Here is a 16,823-nt window from a genome sequence, read left to right as displayed (position 1 = left end):
CGCCCGCCGCGCCCCTACCGCCTCCACCCCGTCTTTGGGGATAGGCAGTCCTCTGAACATTTGCCCCAAATAAGGCAAACTTGGGCTTACTGCGACATCTAGTGCTGAAAAGGAGGCAGCAATATGGAATTAAGGGGATTCGACAGGCAACCGCACAAAACCACTAAGCAAATAAACTCTGTAAGGACCAAACAAGCCAGACGCCAGACACTGAAGACCAGAATACATAACTAATCCTTCAATGCAAAGCCACAGACATAAGACCACAAGACACAACAGCAAACAGGCAGCCATCACCTCCCCAAAGCAAGGAGCCAGTGACCAACCCTAACAAAACAGCAACATGTGAGCTCTCAGATCAAAACTTCAAAACAGCAGTTTTAAGGAAACTCAGACAACTCCAAGATAACATAGATAAGCAATTTAGGAATTTATCAGAGAAATTTAACAAAGATATTGAAATAATGAAAAAAAAAAAAGAAATCCTGGAACTGGGAAATGCATTTGCTGCAATGAAAAATGCACTACAAGCTCTCAACAGTAGAAAGGATAAAGCAGAAGAAAGAATCAGTTGAACTTAAGGACTAATTATTTGAAAATACACAGAAGAGAAAAAAGAACAAAAAGGAGCAAAGCATGGCTACAAGATATAGCGAATAACCTCAAAACAAACATAAGAGTAGTTTCAAGAAGTGGAGAAAGAAGGGGCAGTAAGCTTGTTTTAAAAAATAATCCTTTTCAATTGTGTTTGCAGCCACCGCCACACCACTGTCTCTCTCTAAGGCTGACACCACCTCTAGCTCACTGAGCTCCAGCCTAAGGAGAAGGTGGGTAAGTAAGGAGGCCTCTATACCATAGTTCCTACAAAGCTGACTGCCCGCAAATCCACCAGTGTGGTAAAGCAGCCAGGAGGTCGCTCACAAGAGTGTGCCCTCTATTGGAAGGGTAAAGACGCATCATCATCACAGGCCTGGTATTACGTGAAATTACACGTTACCAGAAGTCCACTGAACAACTGATTCACAAACTTCCCTTCCAGTGTCTAGTGCAACAAATTGCTCAGGGCTTTAAAACAGATCTATGCTTCCAGAGCGCAGTTACTGGTGCTTTGCAGGAGGCAAGTGAGGCTTAACTGGTTGGCCCTTTTTGAAGACACCAACCTGTGTGCTATCCATGCAAAACATGTAACAATTATGCCAAAAGGGACGGGCGTGGTGGCTCACGCCTGTAATCCCAGCACTTTGGGAGGCCAAGGCGGGCAGATCATCTGAGGTCAGGAGTTCGAGACCAGCCTGGTGAACATGGTGAAACCCCGTTTCTCTAAAAATACAAAAAATTAGCCAGGCATAGTGGCACATGCCTGTAATCCCAGCTACTCAAGAGGCTGAGGCAGGAGAATCGCTTGAACCTGGAAGGTGGAGGTTAGTGAGCTGCGATCACGCCACTGCACTCCAGCGTGGGCAACAAGAGCAAAACTCCATCTCAAAAGAAAGAAAAAAAAACACAATTATGCCAAAAGACATCCAGCTAGCACACCACTAATACGTGGATGTATTATCCTTTTTCACACTGCTATAAGGAACTACCTGAGATAGAAAAAAAGTTTAATTGACTCACAGTTCTGCGTGGTTTGAAAGGCCTCAGGAAACCCACTATCGTGGCAGGAGGAGGAGAAGCAAGCACCTTCTTCACAAGGTAGTAGGAGAGACAGAGTGAGGGGGGAACTGCCAGACACTTTTAAACCATTAGATCTCGTGAGAGAACTCACTCACTATCACAAGAACAGCATGGGGGAAAACTGCCGCCATGATCCAATCACCTCCCACCAGGTCCCTCCCTCAACAGGTGTGGATTACAATTCAACATGAGATTTGTGTGGGGATACAGAGCCAAACCATATTGGTGGGGAATATGCTCAAGAATCCAGTATGATGGCAAACATTTCATTCTCTCAAAAGAAAAAAATTATCTTCTTCCCATTACTGGTAGTTGTGAACGTTAGATTTTTTTCCCCCCCTCATGGGGTCAAAAGGTGCCTAAGTATGTGATTGTGAATGGAAAAACAGGTGACAGAAATCAGGTAATGGCAGTTTTCCATTTTCATTTGTGTGTGAATTTTAATATAAATGCAGGGATGTAAAGCATTAATGCAAGTCAAAATGTTTCAGTGAACGAGTTTCAGCAGTTCAACTTTATAATTATAAAGAAACCTGTTAAATTTTTTCTGAAAAAAAAAAATAAATAAAACATAATCCCAGAAAACCTTCCAAACCTGGAGAAAGGTATGTGTCCAGACACAGGAAGGTCAGAGATCACCAAACATATTCCACCAAAATAAGACTACCCCAAGGCATGTCAAATTATCAGAGAAAAAGGACAAAGATAGGATTTTACAAAGCAGTAAGTGAAAAGAAGCAAGTATCATATAAAGAGCTCGGATTAGCCTGACAATAAACTTCTCAACAACTATACATGGAGGAAGTAGGACAACATATTCAGAAGCTCTTCAATCTGAAACAAAGGGGTGCTAACATACAAAAAGAAAAATTGAAGGTACAAAACTCATGGGTAAAAGTACACAAATTCAGAATACCCTAACCCTGTAACTGTGGTGTATAATCCACTCATATTTTTGGCATCAAGTATAATAGGTAAATGGGCAGGACGCATGCAGTAGCTTACGCCTGTATCCCCACACTTGGGAAGGTCGAAGTGGGCAGACTGCTTGAGGTCAGGAGTTCCAGATCATCCTGGCCAACATGGTGAAACCCCATTTTTACTAAAAATACAAAAACTAGCCGGGCGCAGTGACGCATGCCTGTAATCCCAGCTACTTGGGAGGCTGAGGCAGGAGAATCGCTTGAACCCAGGAGACCGAGGTTGCAGTGAGCAGAGATCGCACCACTGCACTCCAGCCCGGGCAACAGAGTGGGTGAGACTCCATCTCAAAAAAAAAAAAAAAAAAAAAAAAAAAATAGATAAATCTATCAGAAATAACCACGGCAACCTGTTAAGAGATGGGAAATATGAAAAGATCGACATTAAGAGAAGAAAAGTCAAAATATGATGGAAATTGACTTAAAGAGGTTTTAAGTTTTTCCTTGGTTTCTTTCTGATCAAAGTTAGTTGACATCTGTTTAAAATAACTTGTGGTCGGGCACAGTGGCTCACACCTGTAATCCTAGCACTCTGGGAGGCCTAGGCGGGCGGACCACCTGAGGTCAGGAGTTCCAGACCAGCCTACCCAACATGGAGAAACCACGTCTCTACCAAAAATACAAAATTAGCCAGGCGTGGTGGCAAATGCCTGTAATCCCAGATACTCAGGAGGCCAAGAGGCAGGAGAATCACTTGAACCCAGGAGGCAGAGGTTGTGGTGAGCCGAGATCACAACATTGCACTCCGGTCTGGGTAACAAGAGCGAAACTCCATTTCAAAAAAATAAAAACAAAAAAACCTTGTTATTTCTAGAAGATATTTTTGCAAGCCCCACAGTAACCACAAAGCAAAAACTATCATAGATACCCTAAAAAAAAGGCAATGAATTAAAACATACTATTAGAGAAAAGTCACTTAAACACAAAAGGAAAACAGGAAGAAAGAAGAGAGGAAAACAACCAGAAAACAAGTCCTTATCTATTGATAAAAATACTGAATAAAAATAGACTAAACTATCCAATTAAAAGACATAAATTGTTGGGAGGCCAAGACGAGTGGAACGCTTGAGCCCAGGAGTTTGAGACCAGCTCGGCAACGTAGCGAGACTGCCATCTCTACAAAAAATACAAAAATCAGCCAGGCCAGGTGGTACATGCCTGTAGTCCCAGCCACTCGGTAGGCTGAGGTGGGAGGACCACCCGAGCCCCAGAGGCATAGGTTACAGTGAGCCAAGATGGCACCACTGCACTCCAGCCTGAGTGACATGGTGAAACCCCATCTCAAAAAAAAAAGAAAAGAAAAGAAAAAATTAGCCAGGCATGGTGGTGTGCACCTGTAGTCTCAGTTACCTGAGAGGCTGAGGTAGGGGGACCACTTGAGCCTGGGAAGTTGGAGCTGCAGTGAGCCATGACCACATCACTGCACATAGGTGACAGAGACCCTATCTCAAAAAAAATGGGGCGGGGGGGGGGGGGGGGGGGCAGAAAATGATCTAGATAGGCATTTTTCAAAAAACATACAAATGGCCAACAGGTACATGAAAAAAGAATCAACACCACTAATCATCAGGAAAATGCAAATTAAAACCATGAGATATAGTCTCACCCAAGTTAGAATGGCTTTTACCAAAAACACACACATAAAAAACATGCTGGCAAGGATGCAGAAAAAGGAGAACACTTGTACACTGCTGGTGGAAATGCAAACTAGTTCAACCAATGTGGAAATCAGTATGAAGGTTCCTCAAAAAACTAAAAATAGAACTACCATATGATCCAGCAATCCTACTGCTGAGAACCTACCCAAAAGAAAGGAAATGAGTGTTATCAAAGAAATACCTGCGCTTCCATGTTTACTGTACTATTTACAATAGCCAAGATAGAGAATCAACCTAAGGTTTCATCAACAAATGAATGGATAAAAAAATGTGGTACATATACACAATGGAATATTATTCAGCCTAAAAAGAGAAGGAAATCTCATCACTGGCAGCAATGTGGATGGAACTGGAGGTCACTATGTTAAATGAAATAAAGCAGGCACAGAAATTCTGCATGTTCTCACTCATATATGTAAGAACTTAAAAAGTGGATCTAATGAAGGTAGAGAGTCGGTAAGTGGTTACCAGAGGCTAGGAACAGCAGGAGGAAGGGAAGGATGAAGAGAGGATGATTAATAGGTACAAAATACAGTTACAAGAGCCAGGCTCACACACATGTAATCCCAGCTACTCAGGAGGCTGATGTATGAGAATCACTTGAGGCCAGGAGTTTGAGAACAGCCTGGGCAACATAACATCTGCATCTCTTTAAAAAAAAAAAAAAAAAAAAAGTTGGGTTTTTTTCTTTTTTAACTAGTTGGGCATGATGGCACATGCCTACACACCAAAAAACCCAGGTGGATCCCCTGAGTCCACGAGTTCAAGAATGAAGCGAGCTATGAACCCTGCACTGCAACTCCAGCTTGGCTGACAGAGTAAGACCCAATCTCTAAAAAAATAAAAATAAACCCAATGGGAGGATCACTTGACCCTAGGAATTCGAGGCTGCAATGAGCTATAGCCATGCCATTACATTCCAGACTAGGTGACAGAGTAAGACCCTGTCTCTAAAGTAAATATCAAAAAATAAGCCTGAGAAACAAAGCAAGATACTGTCTCTACAAAAACCTTTAAAAAAAAAAAATTACCCAGGCATGGTGGTACACACCTGTAGTTCTAGCTACTCAGGGGGCTGCAGTGAACTATGATAGTGTCAAGGCACTTCTGCCTGGGTGACAGAGCAAGACCCTATCTCTAAAAGAAAAACTAGAATAAACATGTCAACAATCCATTTACCTGGAATCTTCAGAATTATCTACCAGATAACAGAAGACTGCCATTTTTTAACTATTCTCATGACTTTTTAAAATGTACTACATACTTCCTAGCTTCCTACAATATAAGAAATATATCTTAATTATGACAAAAATTTTAACTCTCATCATTCTCATACTGATGACCTCAAAATAGAAAAAAAAATTTTAAATTATTCAAAATGAAAAATTTTTTGAGTCTCATTTCATTTTATTCTCTCTCTTAATTCTCAGATGTCATTTGTCACTACAGGAAAGAGAGGTAACAGTTCTAACTTTTGGCAATCACCTAAAGGACAATTCTTATTTTTTCTGTGCTAAGAAACTAAACAAGGTCCATTAGTACTATACTGTATAGTAATTGGGTTATCTATATGTATTACAGGAAATTTCACACTGTATTCTGGTTACAAACATCTGTCTTACCATCCTCCTCCCCACCCACGTAAACTCCATGAGTAGAGAAGGCTTTCCTTCAATAAATGCTTGTTTTATGCATGAAACAGGTTCTGTGATAAAGTGAGAAATTACTTTTTTTTTTTTTTTTTTTTGAGATGGAGTCTTGCTCTGCCGCCCAGGCTGGAGTGCAGTGGCCGGCTCTCAGCTCACTGCAAGCTCCGCCTCCCGGGTTTACGCCATTCTCCTGTCTCAGCCTCCCGAGTAGCTGGGACTACAGGCGCCCGCCACCTCGCCCGGCTAGTTTTTTTTTTTTTTTTGTATTTTTTAGTAGAGACGGGGTTTCACCGTATTAGCCAGGATGGTCTCGATCTCCTGACCTCGTGATCCGCCCGTCTCGGCCTCCCAAAGTGCTGGGATTACAGGCTTGAGCCACCGCGCCCGGCCAACTGCATTATTTTCTACAGTAAATCAATGACTTTCTCTTTCATAAGGTGCTCTTGGTTCATCTTCATTAATCCTTCCTTCTTTTCCTTTGCCATGCTACACCACAGAAGGAAATTCTTAGTCCTTAAAGTCTTCCAAGAATACTTTCTCATATTTAGTCCCCTTATCTAACTGGCCTAGTCATTTTTTACAGTAAGTTCTATGACTGAATGAAACTACGCTTCCCTAACATTAAGGATCCACAATTTTTCTGAGTGTAAGTATAGGACAAACAATTTTCCCCAAAAGATAGTGGGTTAATTTCCTTCTTAAGCAGAGCTTTTTTCTTTTTAAACGGACAAATACAAATTGTACATATTTACGGTGTACATGGTGTTTTCATGTATGAATACGTTGTAAAATGGTTAAATCAAGCTACTTAACAAATATATGCATTACTTCACATACTTAACTTTTTTACTTTTTTTTATTGTAAGTTCTAGGGTACATGTGCACAACGTGCAGGTTTGTTACATATGTATACATGTGCCATGTTGGTGTGCTGCACTCATTAACTCATCATTTACATTAGGTATATCTCCTAATGTTATCCCTCCCCCCTCCCCCAACCCCACAACAGGCCCCAGTGTGTGATGTTCCCCTTCCTGTTAAGTGTTCTCATTGTTCAGTTCCCACCTATGAGTGTGAACATGCAGTGCTTGGTTTTTTGTCCTTGCGATACTTTGCTGAGAATGATGGTTTCCAGCTTCATCCATGTCCCTACAAAGGACATGAACTCATCCATTTTTATGGCTGTATAGCATTCCATGGTGTATATGTGCCACATTTTCTAAATCCAGACTATCACTGTCGGACATTTGGGTTGGTTCCAAGTCTTTGTTATTGTGAATAGTGCTGCAATAAACATACGTGTGCATGTGTCTTTACAACAGCATGATTTATCCTGTTGCGGTATATACGCCATAAGGGATGGCTGGCGGCAAATGGTACATCTAGTTCTTAGATCCCTGAGGAATCGCCACACTGTCTTTCCAATGTTTGAACTAGGTTTACAGTCCCACAACAGTTGTAAAAGTATTTCCTATTTCTCACGTTCCGTCTCCTGGCCCCTGTCTGTTTCGCTGACTTTTTTAATGATTGCCATTCGTAAACTCGTTGTGAGATGGTTTTCTCTGTGTGGTTTTTGATTTGCTTTCTCAGAGGCCGAGTGATGATGAGCATTTTTTTCATGTGTCTTGTTGCTGCTAATGCCTTCTTTTCGAGAAATGGTCTGTTCATATCCTTTGCCCACTTTGTTGTGGGGTGTTTTTTTCTGTATTTGAGTCCTTGTAGATTCTGGGTATTAGCCCTTTGTTAAATTAGGTATTGGATGGAACGTTGAACTCAAAAAAATGGAGAGTTGGTTTTTTATGACAGAATCCAACAAGCCAATATCTACTGAATGGGGCAAAAACTGGAAGCTTCCTTTGAAAATGGCCACCAAGACAGTGGCCCTCTCTCACCACTCCTATTCAACAGTGTTGGAGTTCTGGCCAGGGTAATTCAGGCCAGGGATGTTTATAAAGGTGTTCATTGGATAAAGGGAAGCCAAATTGTCCTGAGGACAAGATTGTATATCTAGAAAACTCCATTGTCGTTTTGCCAAAAATCTCCTTATTGTTTGTCGGGGGTTTAGCAACTTCAGCAAAGTCAGGATACCAATCAGCATGCAAAAATCATAAACCATTCTTATCCATAACGACAAAAGAGATCCAAATCATGAGGTGAACTCCCTTCACATTCTTTAAACAATAAAATCCTGGGAATCCATTACCAAAGGGATGTGAAGCGACCTCTTCAAGGAACTACACCCTGCTCCAACAAAATAAAATGAGGATACAAACAAAATGGAAGAATTATTCCATGCTCATGGAGCGGGAAGATCAGCTATCGTGAAAATGGCCATATGCCCAAGGTAGTTTATAGATTTCAATGCTAATCCCCATCAAGCTTACCAATGACACTTTCTTCACAGGGTTTTGGGAAAAATTTCTTTAAAGCATGGAACCAAAAAACAGCCCGCATTGCCAAGTAAATCGTCTAAGCCAATGATGAAACAAAGCTTGGAGCGCATCACGTCTCCTGACTTCAAACCATACTACAAAGCATACAGTAACCAAAACAGCACGGTACTGGTGCCAAAACAGAGATGTAGACCAAAGGAACAGAACAGAGGCCTCAGAAATAATACCACACATCTCCAACTATCTGATCTTTGACAAACCTGACACAAACAAGCAATGGGAAAAGGATTCCCTATTTAATAAATGGTGCTGGGAAAACTGGCTAGCCATATGTAGAAAGCTGAAGCTGGATCCCTTCCTTATGCCTTATACAAAAATTAATTCAAGCCAGGTGCGGTGGCTCACGCCTGTAATCCCAGCACTTTGGGAGGCCGAGACGGGCGGATCACGACGCCAGGAGATCGAGACCATCCTGGTCAACATGGTGAAACCCCATCTCTACTAAAAATACAAAAAATTAGTCAGGTGTGGTGGCGGGCGCCTGTAGTCCCAGCTACTCAGGAGGCTGAGGCAGGAGAATGGCGTGAACCCAGGAGGTGAAGCTTGCAGTGAGCGGAGACGGCACCACTGTACTCCAGCCTGGGCGAAAAGAGCGAGACTCCGTCTCAAAAAAAAAAAAAAATTAATTCAAGATGGATTAAAGACTTAAATGTTAGACCTAAAACCATAAAACCCCTAGAAGAAAACCTAGGCAATACCATTCAGGACATAGGCATGGGCAAGGACTTCATGTTGAAAACACCAAAAGCAATGGCAACAAAAGCCAAAATTGACAAAAGGGATCTAATTAAACTAAAGAGCTTCTGCACAGCAAAAGAAACTACCATCAGAGTGAACAGGCAACCTACAGAATGGGAGAAAATGTTTGCATACTTATCTTTTTGTATGTGGTGAGAACACTTAAAATCTACTTAGCAATTTTCCTATCTGTAACGTATTAACTGTAGTCACCATGATATACAATAGATCTCTTGAACTTATTTCTCCTAACTGAAATTGTGTATCCTTTAAACGTCTCCCCAATCCCCCAGCATCTGGTAACCACTATTTTACTCTTTTTCTATGAGTTTGACTCATTTATACCTCACATATAAATGAGATCATAAGGCATTTGTCTTTCTGTGTCTGGTTTATTTCATTTTATACAATATCCTCCAGATTCATCCACGTTGTTGCAAATGAAATGACAGGATTTCCTTGTTTTTGTTTTTTTGTTTTTGTTTTTTAAGGTTACACAATAATTTACTGAGAGCCTCCTCTCCCTGCCCTTGCAGTCTATAGGCCACTTTTTCCACTCACAGATTTTGTGTGTTAGTCCCTGGAACATAGCTGGGGTTAGGGGCACCGCGTACTGCCACGAGACCCATAATGTGGCTCTGTCTTCCTCAGACTGAAGAACACAGCTGGTAGATCCAGCTCCTCATATAGTACCTTCACCGAGTCTACCTTCTTGGCCTCCTTCTCCCGTAATTCTCCTTCAGGATCTGGTAACTGTTCTGGAGTGGCCTGTTGCAGACACTGAACCACCAGCCAGCTGCACTTGTTGTCCTGGATGTCAGTGTCAACTCTGCCAGTCACACTGGGGTCCCCAAAGAGGTCAAGGTAATCATCTTGAATCTGAAAGAACTCTCCCATCTCCAGCAGGATCTTCCTGGCATTGGTGTGTTCCTTCTTGTCATCGATGCCCACCATATACATGACTGCAGCTACAGGAATCAATTGTACTTGACAATAGATTTGTACCTCTTTTCAGTGAATCTGCCAAGATCCACCCTGCCCTGGCGGGGCGGGGGTGCTGTGATAAGGTCCAGCGTCTCCCCAATCTCAGTCTGACAGAAACTCTGCAGGAAGAGCTTGATCAGGTTCAGGTAATAGGGCTGCTCCAGGCAACAGAGCATGTATCTCTATTGAACTTATTTCTCCTAACTGAAATTGTGGTAGACACAGCAGACGGTAGACACATGCTTCCAGAAGCACAGCATCATTGATGGCATCCAAATCTACGCCTGGCTTCTGATACCAGCCGATCTGCCCCTGGCAGGTGAGTGAGGATGAATCCATGATGTCATCTGACACCAGGAAGAAAGCTTGCAGTAGTTCTACACACCAGCTCACAGTCAGGGCCCACTCGAGACTATCAGCATCCTGTTTCCCTGGTTCCACCAGCTCCTGGAATGCTACCAGCACCATTAAACCCTGGTGATACTTGCCTCCAATGGCACTGTACTCCAGGACCTCCTCGAATCGGGCAATAGCACTCCTATCTCTGGGTGCCCCATCTCATTCTCAGTCAGTACCCTGACAATCCGAGAGAAGTGCTGAACGAAATCCTACTTTTCTTGGGCATAAACATCTGATTTCTGGTCTCCATTCAGTCTGAGGGAGGAGCAAAGTGCTCTGTTCCTGGATGTGGGTTCCTGCTTGCTGGATTTCCTTCTTTCTTAAGGCTGAATAATATATCCACAGTGTATATATATCAACATTTTATTTATCCATGCATCTCTTGATGGAAACTTAGCTTGACTCCGTATCTTGGCTACTGTGAATAATGCTGTAATGAATGTGGGAGCATAGTAATTTCCTTTCTTTTAAGTATATACTCAGCAGTAGGATTGCTGGATCACACGGTAGTTCTATTTTTAATTTTCTGAGGAATCGCTATATTGTTTTCCATAGGAGCTGTGCTAGTTTCCATTCCTAACAGTGTACAACGGTTCCCTTTCTCCACATCTTCACCATCTGTAGAGCTTTGTTTAAACAAAAAAATAGCTTTTACAATATCAAAAAAACTTTAAAATTAAATTTTAAAATTGAAAATAAAGGAACAAAGGACATAAAACAGCAAGTTTCAAAGAATGCTAATGTTAAAAAAAAATGGAAAAAATTTCAACCTTACCAGTAGTACTCAAAGAGATACAAATTAGAGCAGCAGGAAACCATTTTCACCTATCAAATTGACTATTTAAAAAAAAAAAAAAGAGAGAATAACGAATGCTGGCAAAGGTAAAGTAAAATAGGCACTTCTACACAATGAGTTTAAAGACAGTCTTATTGGAGGGCAATTTAACAATATGTAGAACAAACTTTAAAACAGATCAGTCCTTTGATTCCATAATTCCGCTACTAGAATTTAATAAAAAGGAGGCAAACCTGCACAAATACAATTGCCCATCATCCATGGGGGATTAGTTCCAGGACACCCCCATAAATACCTAAATCCACGCACCAAAATTTGTGGATGCTCAAGTCACTTATAAAAAATTACATAGTATTTGCATATACAACCTATGCACATTCTCCCACATGCTTTAAATCATCTCTTGATTACTTATAAAACCTAATATAATGTAAATACTATGTAAATAATTGTTAGACTGCATTGTTTAATTTATATCATTTTTATTGTTGTATTGTTATTTTTCATTGCTTTTTTCCAAATACTTTTGATCTACGGTTGGTTGAATACACAGATGCAGAACCCACAGATGAAGAGGGCCAACTGTACCAGCTAGCTATTCAAGGGTCCTCATTCCCCATTATTTACAATAGTAACTGAAAATAACTTCTAAAAAAAAATTTTGTTTTTGAGACAGGGTCTCACTCTGTCACCCAGGCTGGAGTACAGTGGCACCAACATGGCTCAGTGCAGTCTTGACTTGCCCAACTCAAGTGATCCTCCCACCTCAGTTTCCCAAGTAGCTGGAACCACAGGCACAGGCCACCATGCCAGGCTAGTTTTTTATATTTTTTGTAGAGACGGGGTTTCACCATGTTGCCCTGACTGGTCTCAAACTCTGTCCACCTCCATGTCCCAAAGTGCTGGAATTACAGATGTGAGCCATCACACCTGGCCAATAACTTAAATTTTAATTATGGAGAATTGATTAAAGTTGGGTATACTCATACAATGAAAAATTATGAAGTCATTAATGTTTAAAGTAAGAGTCAAAATCTATAAAAGGATCCCAAGACTATCATATATACATGTGTGTGAATACATGTATATACACATAAATGCACGTATTACATGTATGCATATATGTGTTTGCACATATATATACACATATACACACACACACACATACAGCTATCTTAAGGAAAACTGACTCAAAGTTTATAAAAAGAGTTAAACTTCCCAGTCCTCCCACACCAAATAGTTGAGATTATTTCACTCTCATCCCTTAAGGAAAACACCGAACTTCCATTTCTGAAGAAACTAAATAGGCTTCAAGACTCAGGCATCCCAGGTAAGGCAAAGGATGTACCTAAAAACAAGCTGACTGTACTTTCCTAAAACGCTTAAACTGAATTAAATTTAGAAAGGAGATATGGAAAATTAAAAATATAATAGCAAAACTGAAAGAATTAAAATGTTAGAATATAAAGGCGAGATAATATCTCAAAAACCTGAACAAAAGGCAAAAAAAGTAGAAAACAGCAAAATAAGGTGACCTAAAAGGATCTATTCAGGAGATCCAGTATCAAATTAACTGAAATTTCGGGGGGGGGGGGGTGGTAGTTCAGAATTTTAAAGGGAAGAAAAATACCAAATAAATAATACAACAAATTTTCCCAAAAAAGATCAGTCTCCCAAACGAAAGTTTTCGTAAGAGATGAGTACAAAGAATGGAATCCACCACCGTGGTCCCCTCCTCACACACACACTACACACACAATTATGAAATTTCAGTATACTGGGATAAATAAAAGATCCTAAAACCCTCTAGAAGAAAGGAAAAAATACACAGATCACATAAAAGATCAGGTAACTATGGAAATGAACTCTTCAACAGTAACAGTACACAGATGCTAGAAAGCAATACAGCAATGCCTTCAAAATTGCAAGTGAAAATAATTTTTAATCTACAATTTTATAATCTGCCAAACTATCAATCAAGTATGCAGGACGGCATATTCAGACAAGCAAAAATTTTTTAAAAATTACCACACATGCATGCTGTCACAGGAAGTTATTTGAGGGTGTGCTCAAGTAAATTAAGGAGTAGTAAACAAAGGAGGACGATGTGAGATCGGGGGACCCAGTATAAAAGAACAGATGAGAATGTATTAAAATAAACACTGTGCAGATGGCTCAGCAGATAACTAGTTCAGGCTGAAGTACAAGAATGGAGCACTTAAAAACAAGACCTCCAGAAACAAACGGGGACCTGGCAAATTATCTCTTATCACAGAACACAGAGAATAGAGTAGAAAATGAAGCAACAGATACAAAAGTAAATGAAAAAGAGAGGCAATTTTTAACTACACAAAAATGAAGAAAGCCATATAAAAAGGATCTCTCCCTGATCTGCATTAAACAGCATTTGCAGAGTCATTATAAGTACTGATTATTGTTTTAACTAAGGTATGTGGAATTATTAAAAAGGAAAGAAGCTAGGTTATTAAAGTGGTCATTCTGGCCAGGCTCAGTAGCTTACACCTGTAATCCAAACACTCGGGGAGGCTGAGGCAGGAGGTTTACTTGATGCCAGCAGGGCAAGACCAGCCTGGGGAAAAACGTGAGGCCTTGTCTCTACAGGAAAAAAAAAAAAAAAATCTGTTTTTTAATTAGCTTAGCATGGTGGCACAGGCCTGTAATCACTGCTACTAACTGAGCCACTGCACTCTAACCTGGGTGACAAAGCAAGTCTGTCTTGAAAATAATACTAAAATAAAATAAATAAATAATAAAAGTGGTAATTCTTATCTAACATAACAAGAATGCACTATATGTCTAAATAAAGAAAAGTAGTATGAGCATTTTATTCAGAAATTTGTAATTAAAAGCAGACGGGGGACTGAGTGTGATGGCTCACACCTGTAATCCCAGCACTTCGGGAGGCCGAGGCACGACAGATCACCTGAGGTCCGGAGTTCGAGAGCAGCCTCACCAATATGGAGAAACCCTGTCTCTACTAAAAATATAAAACTAGCTGGACGTGGTGGCACATGTCTGTAATCCCAGCTACTCGGGAGGCTGAGGCAGGAGAATCGCTTGAACCCAGGAGGCGGAGGTTGCAGTAAGCCGAGAGAGCGCCCTGCACTCCAGCCTGGGCAACAAGAGTGAAACTCCGTCTCAAAAAAAAAAAAAGATGATGGCCAGGCACGGCGGCTCACGCCTGTAATCCCACCACTTTGGGAGGCCGAGGCGGGTGGATCAAGAAGTCAAGAGATTAAGACCATCCTGGCCAACATTGTGAAACCTCATCTGTATTACAAATACAAAAATTAGCCCAGGCACAGTGGCTCACACCTGTAATCCCAGCATTTTGGGAGGCCAAGGTGGGAGAATCACTTGAACCCAGGAATGCGGAGGATGCAGTGAGAGGAGATTGCACTACTGCACTCCAACCTGGGAAACAAGAGCGAGACTTTGTCTCAAAGAAAACAAACAAACAAACGAAAAAATTAGCTGGGCGTCGTGGCACGCGCCTAGAAGCTGAAGCAAGAGAATAGCTTGAACCCAATAGGCGGAAGTTGCGGTGAGCCTAGATCGCGCCACTGCACTCCAGCCTGGGCGACAGAGCGAGACTCTGTCTCAAAAAAAAAAAAAAGCAGATGGGAAACTAAACTAGCTGAGGACCATGAATAGAGAAACCTAGGGACACTTCTTACTATAAAATTTTCAATATTTTTAAATTAAATTTTATTTTTAAAATTTACAGTTATTGTCTTCCTCCCTAAAACCCTAAACTCCAATCTAATCATGAGAACAACATCAGACAAATCCCAGTTGGGAGACGTTCCACAAAATACCTAACTAGTACACCTCAAACAATCAAGGTCATCAAAAGCGATGGAAGTCTGAGATACTGTCTCAGCCAAAAGGAGTCTAAGGAGACATGATGATTAAATGTAATACAGTATCCTGGATGGGATCCTTGAACAGAAAAAGGATACAAGACGAAATACTAAGGAAATTCTGAATAAAGTATGGACTTTGGTTAATAATAACGCATCACTACTGTTTCATTAACTATGATAAATGTGCTAAATAAATGTAAGATGTTAATAATGGTGTATGGGAATTCTGTACTACCTTTGCAACTTTTCTGTAAATCTAAAACTACTCTGAAATGAAATGCTTACTAAAAAACTTATAAAGGCAAAATTTAATTAGAAATACAGAGATACACATGTATATGTATGTGTGTATAAATTTAACAATATATAACAGAAGCGCTCCAAGACACACTGTTAACTAATAAAAAAAAGCAGGTTTACAGAAAAAGGCATATAGATAGTATATTTAGGTTTTTAAATATAAACTATATAATCTTGGCCAGGCACAGTGGCTCATGTAATCCCAGCACTTTGGGAGGCCAAGACAGGTGGATCACCTGAGGTCAGGAATTCGTGACCAACCTGACCAACATGGAGAAACCCTGTCTCTACTAAAAATACAAAATAAGCCGGGCATGGTGGTGCATGCCTGTAATCCCAGCTACTTGGGAGGCTGAGGCAGGAGAATTGCTTGACCCAGGAGGCAGAGGTTGCAGTAAGCCAAGATCGCGCCACTGCACTCCAACCTGGGCAATAAGGGCGCAACTCCATTTCAAAAAACAACATAACATAACATAACATAACATAACATAACATAACATAACATAACATAAAATAGTAAACTGTATAATCTCTTCTGTGAGTGTGTGTGTTTATATATGTACATGTGTAAATGCACAGAAAAAGATGTGAAAGAATAAACACTTAAAAGGGCTTACCCCTGGCCGGGCATGATGGCTCACGCCTGTAATCCCAGCAATTTGGGAGGCCGAGGCAGGTGGATCACCTGAGATCAGGAGTTCAAGACCAGCCTGGCCAACATGGTGAAACCCCGTTTATACTAAAAATAGAAAAAAAAACTTAGCCATGCATGGTGAAGCATGCCTATAATCCCAGCTACTAGGGAGGCTGAAGCAGGAGAATCAATTGGACCCAGGTGGCGGAGGTTGCAGTGAGCCGAGACTATGTCACTACACTCCAACTTGGGCCACAAGTGTGAAACTCCATCTCAAAAAAAAAAAAAAAAGGCCGGGCGTGGTGGCTCAAGCCTGTAATCCCAGCACTTTGGGAGGCCGAGGCGGGCGGATCACGAGGTCAGGAGATCGAGACCATCCTGGCTAATGCGGTGAAACCCCGTCTTTACTAAAAAATACAAAAAGCGAGCCGGACGAGGTGGCAGGCGCCTATAGTCCCAGCTACTCAGGAGGCTGAGGCAGGAGAATGGCGTAAACCCGGGAGGCGGAGCTTGCAGTGAGCTGAGATCCGGTCACTGCACTCCAGCCTGGGCGACAGAGCCAGACTCCGTCTAAAAAAAAAATATATAAAAGCAACTTAATTAACAGGTAAATTGGGCCAACAAGAAATTTACTTTTATGTTCATTTGCATTTAACTAAAGTAAATTA

At 41.1% G+C, this 16,823-nt stretch overlaps 1 pseudogene; it reads right to left on the bottom strand.

The window, feature by feature from the left end:
• Positions 1 to 6,378: 6,378 nt before the first annotated feature.
• The window catches only part of LOC108534874 (farnesyl pyrophosphate synthase-like), a 36,056-nt pseudogene continuing 25,611 nt past the window's right edge, over positions 6,379 to 16,823 (bottom strand).

This window comes from Rhinopithecus bieti, unplaced genomic scaffold, assembly GCF_001698545.2.
Source record: "Rhinopithecus bieti isolate Rb0 unplaced genomic scaffold, ASM169854v2 scaffold_11291, whole genome shotgun sequence".
NCBI classification, from domain to species: domain Eukaryota; kingdom Metazoa; phylum Chordata; class Mammalia; order Primates; family Cercopithecidae; genus Rhinopithecus; species Rhinopithecus bieti.
This window is presented reverse-complemented; position numbering and strand designations above follow the sequence as displayed.